This window comes from Papio anubis, chromosome 16 (genome assembly GCF_008728515.1).
Source record: "Papio anubis isolate 15944 chromosome 16, Panubis1.0, whole genome shotgun sequence".
NCBI lineage: Eukaryota > Metazoa > Chordata > Mammalia > Primates > Cercopithecidae > Papio > Papio anubis.
In genome coordinates this window covers 32,517,181-32,531,486 of record NC_044991.1, presented here as the reverse complement: position 1 = coordinate 32,531,486, position 14,306 = coordinate 32,517,181, and the positions used below count along the sequence as shown (strand labels likewise).

General features: G+C 48.4%; 1 protein-coding gene across 1 annotated transcript in view; it reads right to left on the bottom strand.

Moving 5' to 3' along the window:
- The window catches only part of ADA2 (adenosine deaminase 2), a 46,793-nt gene extending 35,898 nt beyond the window's left edge, over positions 1-10,895 (bottom strand). Inside the window, 1 exon segment of the mRNA XM_017945107.3 lies at positions 10,658-10,895. The gene's annotated coding sequence lies outside the window, so the exon portion shown is untranslated.
- Positions 10,896-14,306: the final 3,411 nt, after the last annotated feature.

Sequence of the window (14,306 nt, the reverse complement as noted above, 5' to 3'; positions counted from 1 at the left end):
GGGACTACAGGCATGTGCCACCACGCCCAGCTAATTTTTGTATTTTTAGTAGAGCCCATATTGGCCAGGCTGGTCTTGCACTCCTAGCCTCAACTGATCTGCTCATCTCAGCCTCCCAAAGTGCTAGGACTACAGGCATGAGCCACTGTGCCCGGCCAGTGTTTCACTTTTAAATATAACCAGCATGCCTGTGGTCCTAGCTATTCAGGAGGCTGAAGCGGGACCATCGCTTGAGCTCAGTACTTTGAGGCTGCAGCGAGCTTCGATCTCACCACTGCACTCCAGCCTTGGCAACAGATCAAGACATTGTCTTTAAAAAAAAATTTTTTTTATTAAAAAATAAAAATACTGCTGGGTGCGGTGGCTCATGCCTGTAATCCCAGCACTTTGGGAGGCTGAGGCGGGTGGATCACGAGGTCAGGAGTTTGAGACCAGCCTGGCCAATATGGTGAAAACCCGTCTCTACTAAAAATACAAAAATTAGCTGGGCATGGTGATGCGTGCCTGTAGTCCCAGCTGCTTGGGAGGCTGAGGCAGGAGAATCGCTTGAATTGCTTGGGAGGCAGAGGTTAGAGTAAGCTGAGATCGCCCCACTGCACTCCAGCCTGGGTGACAGAACAAGACTCAATGTCAAAAAAATTAATTAATTAATTAATTAAAAATAAGACCAGGTGCTGGCACAGCAGGTAGATTGCTTAAGCCCAAGGGTTCAAGACCATTCTCAGCAACATGTTGAAACTCCATCTCTACAAAAGATACAAAAATTAGCTGGGCACGGTGGTGCGCACCTGTAGTCCCAGCTACTGGGGAGGCTGATGTGGGAAGTTCACCTGAGCCTGGGAGATCGAGGATGCAATGAGCCAAGATTGCGCCACTGCAATCCAACCTGGGTAACGTAATGATATCCTCTGCAATAAATAAATGAATTGGCCAGGCGCGGTGGCTCACTCCTGTAATCCCAGCACTTTGAGAGGCCAAGGCGAGTGGATCACGAGGTCAAGAGATCGAGACCATCCTGGCCAACATGGTGAAACCCCGTCTCTACCGAAAATACAAAAATTAGCCGGGCATGGTGGCGGGTGCCTGTAGTCCCAGCTACTTGGGAGGCTGAGGCAGGAGAAGTGCTTGAATCTGGGACGCAGAGCTTGCAGTGAGCTGAGATCGCGCCACTGTACTCCAGCCTGCCAACAGAGTGAGACTCTGTCTCAAAAAAAAGAAAATTAATTAATTAATTAATTAAATAGCAAAGAAACAATTAAAGAATGAAGAGACAACCTATCTTTTTCTTTTCTTTTCTTTTCTTTTCCTTTTTTGTGGGGGCACAGAGTTTCACACTTGTCACCCAGGCTGGAGTACAGTGGTGTGATCTCGGCTCACCATAACCTCCCCCTCCCAGGTTCAAGTGATTCTCCTGCCTCAGCCTCCTGAGTAGCCTTAGACTCCTAAAGTACTGTCATTACTGACGTGAGCCACCGTGCCCAGCCTTTTCTTGGCTCACTGCAACCTCCGTCTCCTGGGTCCAAGCAATTCTTCTGCCTGAGCCTCCCAAGTAGCTGGGACTACAGGCATGTGCCACCAGGCCCAGCTATTTTTTTTTTATTTTTAGTAGAGACGGAGTTTCACCATGTTGGGCAGGCTGGTCTTGAACTCCTGACCTCAGGTGATCCACCTGCCTCAGCCTCCCAAAGTGCTGGGATTACAGGCGTGAGCCACCATGCCCAGCCAATCTCTTGAATAGGAGAAAATATTTAAAAATTAGTTATCTGATGGGGAGCTAATATCCAGACTATATAAGGAAATCAAACAACTCAACAAGAAAAGAACAAATTATCTCACTTAAAAAATGGCCAAAGAGCCGGGCGCGGTGGCTCAAGCCTGTAATCCCAGCACTTTGGGAGGCCGAGACGGGCAGATCACAAGGTCAGGAGATCGAGACCATCCTGGCTAACACGGTGAAACCCCGTCTCTACTAAAAAAAATACAAAAACCTAGCTGGGCGAGGTGGCGGGCGTCTGTAGTCCCAGCTACTCGGGAGGCTGAGGCAAGAGAATGGCGTGAACCCGGGAGGCGGAGCTTGCAGTGAGCTGAGATCCGGCCACTGCACTCCAGTCTGGGCGACAAAGCGAGACTCTGTCTCAACAACAACAACAACAAAAAAAAAAAAAAAAAAAAAATGGCCAAAGACATACAAAATGGTCAATAGGTCTATGAATAAATGCTCCCACTTTTTTCTCTGCTTTGCTTTCTTTCTTTTTTTTTTTCCTGAAGACAGGGTCTTACTCTGTTGCCCAGGCTGGAGTGCAGTACCGTGAGTCCACCTGGTTGGCGTTCACAGCTCACAGCAGCCACGACCCCCCGGTTTCAAGGAATCCTCCTACCCTGGCCTCCTAAGTGTGGTACCGCTACACCCGGCTAATTTTTTTTTTTTTTTTCTTTTCTGTAGAGACAGGCTCTCACTATGCTGCTGTAGCTGGTCTCAAACTCCTGGGCTCAAGCGATCCTCCCGCCTCTACCTCCTGACATTCTGGGATTACAGGTCTGAGCCACCAGGCCCAGCCAACATTTTTTCTAATCATTGGGGAAATGCAAATCAAAACTACAATGAGATCATCTCAACCCATCTCAAAAAATGGCTATTACTTAAAAGACAAAAAATAACAGATGCTGGTGAAGATGTAGAGAAAAGGAGGTCCTATACACCACTGGTGGGAGCGTAAACTAGTACAGCCACTATGGAAGACAGTATGGATATTTCTCAAAAAACTAAAAATAGAACTACCATACAGTCAGCCGGGCATGGTGGCTCACACCTGTAATCCCAGCACTTTGGAAGGCTGAGGTGGGTGGATCACCCAAGGTCAGGAGTTCGAGACCAGCCTGACCAACAAGGTGAAACCCCGTCTCTACTAAAAATACAAAAAAATTAGCCATGCATGGTGGCCGGCACCTGTGGTCCCAGCTACACGGGAGGCTGAGGCAGGAGAATTGCTTGAACCTGGGAGGCAGAGGTTGCAGTAAGCTGAAATCGCGCCACTGTACTCCAGCCTGGGCTGGACAGAGCAAGACTCTGTCTCAAAAAAAAAAAAAAGAAAAAAAGAACTACCATACGATCCAGCAATCCCATTACTGGGTATCTATCCAAAGGAAAGGAAATCAGTATGTCAAAGGGATACCTGTACTCGGATGTTTATTGCAGCACTATTCACAATAGCAAAGATATGGAAACAACTCGGCCGGGCGCGGTGGCTCAAGCCTGTAATCCCAGCACTTTGGGAGGCCGAGACGGGCGGATCATGAGGTCAGGAGATCGAGACCATCCTGGCTAATACGGTGAAACCCCGTCTCTACTAAAAAATACAAAAAACTAGCCGGGCGAAGTGGCGGGTGCCTGTAGTCCCAGCTACTTGGGAGGCTGAGGCAGGAGAATGGCGTGAACCCGAGAAGAGGAGCTTGCAGTGAGCTGAGATCCGGCCACTGCACTCCAGCCTGGGTGACAGAGCAAGACTCCGTCTCAAAAAAAAAAAAAAAAAAAAGAAACAACTCAAGTGTCCACCAACAGATAATGGACAAAGAAAACGTGGCAAGTCCATCTGCCAAAGCACCGGGGAGTGTCGTGGAGGCCTTCGAGCCGGTCCAAAAAGGACTCCTAAAGCCGAAAGGCGTCACAGAGCTCAGAGGGACCAAGTGGAAGAAGAAAAAGCAGGACAAAGACAAAGCGAATCTCCTGGAAGCAATGGGAATGAGCACAAAGAACAAGGAGGAGAAGCGGCACGGCCTGGACAAGCGGACCCTGGCCTGGGTGGCCTTTGAGAAAATGCAGGAGAAGCGGCAACAGAAAGGATCCTCAAGAAAGCATCCAGGTCAGGCGCGGTTGCTCACGCCTGTAATCCCAGCACTTCAGGAGGCCAAGGCGGGCAGATCACCTGGGGTCAGGAGTTCAAGACCAGTCTGGCCAACACGGTGAAACCCCGTCTCTACTAAAAATACAAAAATTTAGCTGGACGTGGTGGCGTGTGCCTGTAATTCCAGCTACACAGGAGGCTGAGGCAGGAGAATCACTTGAATCCAGGAGGCAGAGATTGCAGTGAGCCAAGATTGTTCCATTGCACTCCAGCCTGAGCAACAAGAGCGAAACTCCGTCTCAAGAAAGAAGGGAGGGAGAGAGGGAGGGAGGGAGGGAAGGAAGGAAGGAAGGATCCAAAACCCGCAAGCCAACAGACACCTGGACACACTCACGGAGCATTACATTCCTGAGTCAGCTGGACGAAGTAGCCGCCTGCCCCCAGTAGAGAGCAGCATCGAGGGCTGGCAAAAGGCCACGCTGGGGTTGTGTGTGTTTTCCTTTGGTATATTCTAGAAACATGGCTTCACACACACCCTCGCATCTTCTGCTACAAACTACTTTTCGAAGCTGAGGACCCTCATTCTGGAACTTGATTAAAGTAAAATTGTCCTTGTACTCAGTTTAGGTTTCTTGGCAACATATAGAAGATACACCCTTTTAGTTCGGATGGAAAGTTTCTAAGTTTATTCGGAGGTAAAGCCCATTTCTGTGTCTGTACCATGTAAAAATGTTTTTATCCCTGAGTTGCCTCTAACGCTCTGAGGCCAGCCAGCTGTCTTCTCCCGGATGAGATGGACTCCAGAGGATAAGGAGCTAATGCCAGGGTGGCCTGCAGTATGCAGAGCCCCACAGGACCCAGTGTGGGTGCCCCTCCAAGCTTCCTCTAGCTTGGGGCCTATGCTGTTCCTACAGGCCCCAGGGAAGCCACTTGCAACTCTGTGGCCTTCAGACTTCCTCCTCAGCCACCTGGCCACTGAGACAGCACAGCCTGGGTGGCAGAACAGCCACCTAAGGCAAGAATGGAACGGACACACCTTGTTCCTTTCTGAGCCCATTCCTCAAAACCCTCCTTCCAGGTACTTCTAATGGGTATTCCCATGGCAGACATTGCTAATGGATCACAGCATTCTTTGAAATGGAGCCCAGATACAGCCTGTCTCTCAATCCTCAGCTGGGGTCTCCTAGCGGCCTCTTGTATTTATTCAGAGTTGACACATCACACGGAGCCTGTTTGGCATTCGTACCCTAAGGACGCCTCAGGGGTGACAGGACCAGGGCAGAGTCCCCGTACAAACAGACGCGGGTGCAGTCAAATGGGAGGGCCCAGGCATCCGTCTTGGAGGGTTGGAATTTTGTAGGGCCTGTGTGTCCCGGTTGAGGATCAAACTGCATATGCTATTGGGAGAAACGATCTCTGTTGACATACATATTGAAAGAATAACGAAGGCAGAAGAGAAAAACCAAGTGTGGAATTTGGGATTCTCCCGTGTAAATTACACAATAAAGCAAAAGCCAGTGTTTTAAAAAAAAGAAAATGTGGCATATATACACAATGGAATACTACTCAGCCGTTAAAGAAATAAGCGTAAATCGATGGAGCTCCACTAACGGCATACTTGGAACTAGAAGACATAATGTTGATAAATCGTGAACCTGAAGGACAAATACTGTGTATGTTCCCCGCTCTCCTTATGTGAAAACTAAGAAAGTTGATCCCATAGACATAGAGAATAGAAAGATAGACACGGAGGACTATGAAGGTTAAGGAGTGGAGATGCAGGGGATGAAGAGAAGTTGGTTATGGGTACAAATAGACAGGAACTTCAAGAGGCCAAGGCAGGAGGATCACTTGAGCCTAGAAGTTGAAGACTGGCTTGGAGAACATGAAGCTTAAGAAGACCCCATCTCTACAAAAGGCTTTAAAAATTATATTAGGCATGATGGCTCCACATCTGTAATCCCAACTTTACACTGGGAGGCCGAGCAGAAGGTGAGATCACGTGTCTGGGAGTTCAGGGCCGGGAGGCTTCCAAACCAACATGGTGGGTAGAAACTTGATCTCACTAAAAATAAAATTAATAGCCAAGTAAGTAGTAGTGGCATGAACCTGTAATCCCAGCTACTCAGGAGGCTGAGGCAGGAGAATCGCTTGAACTCGGGAGGCGGAGGTTGCAGTGAGCTGAGATCACACCACTGTACTCCAGCCTGGGTGAAAAGGCGAGACTTCATCTCAAAATAAATAAATAAATAATAATTATCCATGTGTGGTGGTACACACCTGTACTCCCAGCTACTCAGCAGGCTGAGGTGGGAGGATTGCTTGAGTCTGGGAGGTCAAGGCTGCAGTAAGCAGTGATGGTGCTATTGCACTCCTGCCTGTGTGACAGAGTGAGACCTATCTGCCCCACTCCCAGGAAAAAAAAAACAAAAACCTACAGTTAGATAGAAGAAATAAGTTCAAATGTTTCGTAGTAGACTAGGGTGACTATACTTAGTGACAATATTGTGTATATTTCAAAGTAACTAAGACCGGGCGTGGTGGCTCATGCCTGCAATCCCAGCACTCTGGGAGGCCAAGGCAGGTGGATCACGAGGTCAGGAGTTCAAGACCAGCCTGGCCAACATGGAGAAACCCTGTCTCTACTCAAAACACAAAAACTAGCCAGGCATAGTGGCGTGTGCCTGTAATCCCAGCTACTCGGGAGGCTGAGGCAGGAGACTTGCTTGAACCCAGGAGGCAGAGGTTGCAGTGAGCCAGGATTGCGCCACTGTACTCCAGCCTGGCAACAGAGTAAGACTCCATCTCAAAACAAAACAAAACAAACAAACAAACAAAATATATATACAGGCCGGGCGCGGTGGCTCAAGCCTGTAATCCCAGCACTTTGGGAGGCCGAAACGGGTGGATCATGAGGTCAGGAGATCGAGACCATCTTGGCTAACACGGTGAAACCCCGTGTCTACTAAAAATGCAAAAAATTAGCTGGACATGGTGGCGGGCACCTGTAGTCCCAGTTACTCGGGAGGCTGAGGCAGGAGAATGGCATGAACCCAGGAGGCGGAGCTTGGAGTGAGCTGAGATCCACCCACTGCACTCCAGCCTGGGCGACAGAGCGAGACTCCATCTCAAAAAAAAAAAAATATATATATATATATATATAGAGAGAGAGAGAGAGAGAGAGAGACAGAGAGGGAGAGAGACTCTCATAAAATGGATTAAAGTTAAAATAAATAAATAAATAACAAATATAACCAGAAAGCACAAGAGCATAAGACATTTGAAGAAAGGCTTCAACCTGAGAAAGAAACCAAAAGAAAATGCACAGAGATAAGGAACCGAGAGGAAATAAAGCAACACGGGAACTAAAAGAAAAATCTGAAAGAACTGTAATTAACATCCTTAAACACATAAAACATTGTGTGTGTAAAACAGGAATAGGAGATGATAAAAAAAAAATAGAGAATTAGAAAGAACTTTCAGAAATTAAAAATAGGAAAGCCGAATGTTTAAAAATTTACTAGCAACATTAAAAATGAAGTTAAAGAAAATATTTTTAAAAGTAAAGCAAAATAGGAGAAAAGAAAATGAGATGATTATTGGTTGAGGAAATCCAACACCCAAATAACAGACATTTCAGAAGGAAAAAAATAATAATAACAGGTGAAGGAAATAAGCAAATAAAGAATACAAGAAATTGCCCCAGAACCGACAGTCTCTATTGAGTACCTTGCACAGCACAGTCAATCATTCAGTGGCCACACCAAGGTACAGCATCTTGATATTTCAGAGCATTAGCATTAGAAAGGATTATCAGGGCCGGGCGTGGTGGCTCAAGCCTGTAATCCCAGCACTTTGGGAGGCCGAGACGGGCGGATCACGAGGTCAGGAGATCGAGACCATCCTGGCTAACAGGGTGAAACCCGTCTCTACCTAAAAATACAAAAAAACCTTGAGGCGAGTGGCGAGCGCCCTGTAGTGCTTTCGGGGAGGCTGAGGCAGGGAGAATGGTAAACCCGGGAGGTGGAGCTTGCAGTGAGCTGAGATCAGGCCACTGCACTCCAGCCTGGGCTGACGGCGAGACCCGTCTCAAAAAAAAAGAAAGGATTATCAAAACTTCCAGAGGCTTGGTAGTACAGGTGGCAATGAGCAGGGACTGAAGGAGAAATGTATTCAGCGTCTCCCCACAAAAGGCTCTATGCTGCTCCTTTACCTGGGTTATCTATTTGAATTACATTTAAGAAGGGGCAGTGGCTTACGCCTATAATGCCAGCACTATGGGAGGCTGAAGTGGGCAGATCACTGGTGCCCAGGAGTTCGATACCAGCCTGGGCAACATAGCAAAACCAAAACACAAAAATCAGCTAGGCGTGGTGGATTGAACCTGTAGTCCCAGCTACTCATGAGGCTGAGGCAGCTCTTGAACCTGGGAGACGGAGGTTTCAGTGAGCCTAGATTGCACCATTGCACTCCAGCCTGGGCAACAGAGCAAGACTCTGTCTCAAAAATAAATACGTAAATAAAATTTTTAAAATGAAAATAAAACAATTGTTTCTATACACTTGAAAGTATGATACCGCATACTGGAACATGTCAAGACTATAAATTAGGAGACCTCAGGAACAGCCTCAAATTAGTGTCAGTATAACTGTGCAACCTTGGGCAAATCACTAGTGTCTCCGGACCTCAGTGTCCTCGCCTACAAAAAAGGTAACTTGGACAAGATCAGTAGTTTTCAAAGTGCAGTGTGCATATCATCAGTGGCACAAGATACAATCTTAGGTGGCTCACAAATGGATAGAGGTTATTTTGACAGATATGCAATTTTAAAACATGTATTAGCACATGAAACCCATGATATCATAACTATTATTGTTTTTGTTGAAAAATTTTTAAGTTAAAGAAAAATATGGCCGGGCGCAGTGGCTCACGTCTGTAATCCCAGCACTTTGGGAGGCCGAGACGGGCGGATCACAAGGTCAGGAGATCGAGACCATCCTGGCTAGCTGCGGTGAAACCCGTCTCTACTAAAAATACAAAATTAGCGGGCGTGGTGGCGGGCACCCTGTAGTCAGCGACTTCGGGAGGCTGAGGCAGAAGAATAAGTAAGCCGGGGAGGGCTTGTAGTGAGCCGAGATGAAGCCACTGCCTCGGCACCGGGTGACAGAGCAAAAGACTCCGTCTCAAAAAAAAAAATAAGTCAATAGAGGTGCTGAAAGGATATGACAAAAATGGAAAGTTTGCTGCTCATTAAATCGTTTTAATATCCAAGACTCTTTCCAGCTCAGTTATTCTGTAGTATATCAGATAGCAAAAGAGGTACTTTGAGCAATCTCGCTTAATAGCCCAGGCTGGAGTGCAATAGCGTCAGCTTCACTGCGCTCCGCCTCAGTTCGCCATTCTCCTGCCACCTCAGCCTCCCTGGTAACTGGACTGGCGGCTAATTTGGCTGTTTTAATCGAGAGCAGGAGTTTCATAATGATTCTCGATCTCACGGGCGCTGTGATCACGCTCCGCCTCGGCGCCACCCCAAAGAAAGGACCGGCGTGTTTCCCTTTCGATAAAAATTTTAAGAATGAACTAGTATCAGCAATATGCAGTTATGGTAGAAGCTGTACCCCCAAAATCAGAGTGCTGGACTTCAGAAGAATCCCTTTAGCTTCATTAAGTCCTTGACTCTCTTTTTTGACCACAGCGTTTGCCTGCTACCGAAATCTCTAGGGCAGGAGCATGGTGACTTCTACGTCACCATCCAACCTACCCCATGCAGCATTCTCCATCAACAGCCCTGCCCCTTGTCCCTGTCTCCCTGGTGACGCATAACAAAGGCCATCTAGCTCCCAAATCTTCAACTCCATCCTCTCCAAGAAGGACCCCAAAAGCATTTGTGTCCCAGCAACTGTGAACTTTTCCAGGCTGCCAGACAGAAATTTATCTAATGCTGGTCAAGACCCACCTGGTTGAATACTAGAAAAAACAATCCCTGTTCACAATTTATTGCTATATCTACTTCATCTTCTCTCCTCCACAAATTTTTCCTTTTTCTTTCTTTTTTTTTTTTTTTGGAGATGGAGTCTTGCTCTGTTGCCCAGGCTGGAGTGCAATGGCAGGATCTCAGCTCACTGCAACCTCTGCCTCCTGGGTTCAAACGATTCTCCTGCTTCAGCCTCCTGAGTAGCTAGGATTACAGGCGCCCGCCACCACACCTGGCTAATTTTTGTATTTTTAGTAGAGACGGGGTTTCACCATGCTGGCCAGCCTTCCTTTTACTTTTAAAAGAGGAGGCATGAAAACTTCACAAAGTAGTTTGCTTCCATACTAAGAAGAAGGGAGGCTGGGCATGGTGGCTTATGCCTATAATCCCAACACTTTGGGAGGCTGAGGCGGGCAGATCACCTGAGGGTCAGTAGTTCAAGACCAGCCTGGCCAACACAGTAAAACCCCTTCTCTACTAAAAATACAAGAATCAGCCGGGCGTGGTGGCACACGCCTATAATCACAGCTATTAGGGAGGCTGAGGCACAAGGATCGCTTGAACTCAAGTGGCAGAAGTTGCAGTGAACCGAGACTGCGTCCCTGCCCTCCAGCCTGGGTGACAGAGTGGAGGCCACATGCATCTGTGGTCCTGAGAAAATGCCCTTGGGCCCATTTTCAAAAGCCTGCTGGGGAGAAAGCCTGTTACTCCTCCACTGAGAGTCTCAGACCCATCTCAGATGGGGACAGGGAGAGGTGCGGATGAACCAAGCCCAAATCCCAGACTTCCCAGCTACCTCCTGAACCTCATCAGCCCAGAGCTCCCAAAGGACCCCAGTTACCTCAGAACAGCTCCAGAAACTGATGGCTGTTTGCTTAGTGCCCCAGCATCTGTGCAGATCACCAGAAAAGCTCACCAACTGCTTCACTTCCTGTCTGGGTAGGTTTTACTTCCCTCCAGTGTGCACCAGGGATCCGAGGACAGGCAGGGGAGAGGGGCTCTGCAGCGCTGAGGCAGCTGGAGTGGCAAGTGTGTGGTTTACATGCATGCTTGCTGTGTGCATTTGAGTTTGATGTGGGGGACTTGTGTGCATGCTCATGCGGGTGTTTGTGTGTTCGTGTGTGTTTCAGTTTATGTGCATGTGGTTTTGTTTTGTTTTGTTTTTTTTTGTAGACAGAGTTTCACTCTTGTTGCCCAAGCTGGAGTGCAATGGCGCAATCTCAGTTTACTGCAACCTCCACCTCCTGGGTTCAAGCAATTCTCCTGCCTCAGCGTCCTGAGTAGCTGGGATTGCAAGTGTGTGCCACCATGCCCCACTGATTTTTTGTATTTTTAATAGAAATGGGGTTTCACCATGTTGGCCAGGCTGGTCTCGAACTCCTGACCTCAGGTGATCCACCCACCTCGGCCTCCCAAAGTGCTGGGATTACAGGCTTGAGCCACCATGCCCAGTGGCATGTGGGTTTGTGTTAGAAGGAGGGGGTGTGTGTGTGTTTGTCTGTGCTGTGTCTTTGAAAGGTCTACAACATATTAGTTTTGGAAACAAGCACTGCAAGCGGCACTCCAAAATCTGTTCCTGAACTCTGGGAAGTTCTCCTTCAAAATGTGATTGTGGACTGTCGGGCAACCCACTAGACAGAGGATAAAAAGTAGCTATCATAAAATATATGTTTTAGGGGGGAATCAGGGATGTGACAGGACAGTAGAGGGGGCAGTAGGTGGGAGACAAGAGCTGGGGCATGAAGAGGACCAGCAAGAGCAATGCTCCGAGTGGAGCAGTGTGGTGGAGCAGACAAGGCTCCTGTGCCCAGGACGGTCGGAATCAGACCTCGCTTTGTACCTAGCCTTAGCACTCTAGCAGTGGGGCCTCGACCAAGTTGTTTCAACTCTCTATACTTCAGTTTCCTCATCTGAAAATGTGGATAATATTGTCAAAGGGTCCATTGTGAGAATTAAAGGAAGAACACATGCAAAGTACCTGCCACATAATAAGCTCTTGATAAATATTAGCCGTGACTATTCTTAGAAGTAACTATTGGGATGCGTCATCCAGGCCAATTAGAAATGCAGACATGGGGCCGGGCGCGGTGGCTCAAGCCTGTAATCCCAGCACTTTGGGAGGCCGAGACGGGTGGATCACAAGGTCAGGAGATCGAGACCATCCTGGCTAACAGGGTGAAACCCCGTCTCTACTAAAAAATACAAAAAACTAGCCGGGCGAGGTGGCGGGCGCCTGTGGTCCCAGCTACTCGGGAGGCTGAGGCAGGAGAATGGCGTAAACCCGGGAGGCGGAGCTTGCAGTGAGCTGAGATCCGGCCACTGCACTCCAGCCTGGGCGACAGAGCCAGACTCCGTCTCAAAAAAAAAAAAAAAAAAAAGAAATGCAGACATGGGAGGCTACACCAGGGACTTCCGTGATACACGCATGGTCTAAAGACTCGATTGCACCCTACTCCTCCCCAGTCCCACTCAGATCTACCCCCAGACCCCAAATCTACCCTCCAAAGCCCACAGCACTTTCAGTTCTGCAGCTCCCATACATCTGGAGCCCTGGTGCTCCTTTTTGTCATTTTCTCCAAAAAGTACCAGGGTCATTCATCTAATAAACAGGAAGAAATCCAAAAGTGAAAACACAGAGGGGTCAAGGATTCCCTCATCAAGAGTTCAAGACTAGGCCGGGCTCAGTGGTGCATGCCTGTAATCCCAGCACTTTGGGAGGCTGAGGCAGGTGGATCACAACATAAGGAGTTCGAGACCAGCCTCTACTAAAATACAAAAATTAGGTGTGGTGGCGGGCACCTGTAATCCCAGCTACTCAGGAGGCCGAGGCAGGAGAATTGCTTGAACCCGGGAGGCGGAGGTTGCAGTGACCTGAGATTGCACCACTGCACTCCAGCCTGGGTGACAGAGTGAGACTTTGTCTCAAAAAAAACAAAACAAAAAAAAAAACGGCCGGGTGCGGTGGCTCAAGCCTGTAATCCCAGCACTTTGGGAGGCAGTGAGCGGATCACAAGGTCAGGGGTCAGAGAGACCATCCTGGCCTTTAACACCGTGAAACCCGTCTCTACTAAAAATACAAAAAAAAACAGCCAGGCGTGGTGGTGGGCACCTGGGCGCCTGTAGTCCCAGCCGCCGGGAGGCTGAGGCAGGAGAATGGGCGTGAACCCAGGGAGCTTGCAGTGAGCGAGATCAGCCACTGCACTGCAGCCTGGGGGCACAGAGCAGAACTCCGTCTCAAAAAAAAAAAAAAAAAAAAGAGTTTAACACTAATTTTTTGAAAGTCAGAGGAAGTAGAATGTACTGCAAGTAATAAGGAGAAACAAGATTGATTCCAGTGCTGCACAAAGGGCAAACCACCAATTCTGAAAGCAAATCATGTGAAGGGTTTTTTTGGATTTTTTTTTAATACTTTAAGTTCTAGGGTACATGTGCACAACATGCAGGTTTGATACCTAGGTATATATGTGCCATGTTGGTTTGCTGCACCCATCAACTCATCATTTACATTAGGTATTTCTCCTAATGCTTACCCTCCCCCAACCCCCCAGCCCCCAACAGGCCCCAGTGTGTGATGTTCCCCTTTAAGGGTTTTTTTAAATACCAGGTCAAAGCTAAAGATCAAGCTTTTCTTTCAAAACGCTTTGGCTAAAAGTAGGAACTAATTTTCACATCTGCGAAGGTGGCTGAAGGACTCCAAGTAACGGCTTGGCAAGGGTGTGGCAGCTGGCTGAGGACTGCAGGTCCTTGTCAGGGGGAACCTGCTGGGTTCTGGGGAGTGGAGACTGAAGCACAGACAAGAGCTGGGCACACTTACCTGGATGTGGGGTTGGGAACGGTGAATCAGAACCCAGTTAGATCCCGGAGGCCGGCAGCAGGCTCTGCAGAGGTGCAGGGGCACCTCATTCAGAACCCATTTCTTGGCCCTCTGTTACTAAAACCAGCTCCAAGCAGGACTTTTTTTTTTTTTTTTTTTTGGGGTGGAGTCTTGCTCACAGCCAGCCCAGGCCTGAGTGCAGTGGCACAATCGGCTCACTGCAAGCTCAGCCTCCCGGGTTCCGCCATTCTCATGCCTCAGCCTCCCGAGTAGCTGGGACTACGAGGCGCCGCCACTAAGCCGGCTGATTTTTTCTGTTTTTAGTAGAGACGGGGTTTCACCATGGTCTCGATCTCCTGACCTTGTGATGCGCCCGCCTCGGCCTCCCAAAGTGCTGGGATTACAGGCGTGAGCCACCGCGCCCAGCCCAAGCAGGACTTTTTATGGCTGGAGTTGCCTCCAAAGAGGCATCGGCCTCCACTTAGGTGTGACTCTGAGCGTTGCCTAGCTGAAAAGGTGTGATGACAGGGAGCACACGTGAGGCCATTGGGAAGAATATTTTGCCAAGTGCAGAGGCTGTAAAAATGTGGAACAGGGCTCTGTTTTTTACGCTGTATTGAAAATGATCATCAGGGCCGGGCGTGGTGGCTCAAGCCTGTAATCGCAGCACTTTGGG